This window comes from Buceros rhinoceros, unplaced genomic scaffold (assembly GCF_000710305.1).
Source record: "Buceros rhinoceros silvestris isolate BGI_N320 unplaced genomic scaffold, ASM71030v1 scaffold27745, whole genome shotgun sequence".
NCBI classification, from domain to species: domain Eukaryota; kingdom Metazoa; phylum Chordata; class Aves; order Bucerotiformes; family Bucerotidae; genus Buceros; species Buceros rhinoceros.
In genome coordinates, this window is record NW_010415018.1 from 4,468 (window position 1) to 5,180 (window position 713).

Sequence of the window (713 nt, forward strand, 5' to 3'; positions counted from 1 at the left end):
AAATCTTTTTTTTTTAATTAGTTCAGGATAAGATCTGACCTCTATGAAGATATTTTTGGGGACGTGTGCTCCAGCTACCCCAGAGTGCAAAGGGTGGAGTGGCAAAGCCGAGCTGGGTTCCTCCTGGATTAATAAAGGGGGTTTGGGGATTAATCCATCCCGACCTCATCCCTTGCAGAGGTGGTTTTGGTGCCCTACAGCAGCAGCAGGAGAGAAAAGGGCTGAGTCCAGGCAAAATAGGTGGAGGTGGTGGGGCAGGCAGGTGGGGTTTGGGTTCTTCGCTAAAGCACTGGGATGTTTCCAGAATTTACTTCTAAAAAAAGAAGAAACAATTGAACCACGTGATGGAAAAAGGTGGGTCCAGGGAGCATCCAGAAGGGCTGAGTCCAGGCAAAATAGGTGGAGGTGGTGGGGCAGGCAGGTGGGGTTTGGGTTCTTCGCTAAAGCACTGGGATGTTTCCAGAATTTACTTCTAAAAAAAGAAGAAACAATTGAACCACGTGATGGAAAAAGGTGGGTCCAGGGAGAATCCAGACTCCTTTTTTTATAGAGAAAAAGGGCAGCAGCTCCCATTGGACCATCATGGTCTTCAACCCATGGGGCAGGGGCCGGGGTCCTCTCACCAAACATCCCGCAAGTGCTTTAGCTGATCTCCAGCCCTTCCAAAAACATCCTTTCCCTGTTCACCCCTCCCAAAAGTTTCTCTCCCCCAG

The 713-nt window shown here is 49.4% G+C and overlaps 1 protein-coding gene across 1 annotated transcript in view; it reads left to right on the top strand.

Annotated features, from left to right (window-relative positions):
* PLEKHM1 (pleckstrin homology domain containing, family M (with RUN domain) member 1) overlaps nt 1–713 on the top strand; it is a gene marked incomplete at both ends in the record, with an annotated part of 6,995 nt that overhangs the window by 4,454 nt on the left and 1,828 nt on the right. The gene's annotated exons all lie outside the window — the stretch shown is intronic.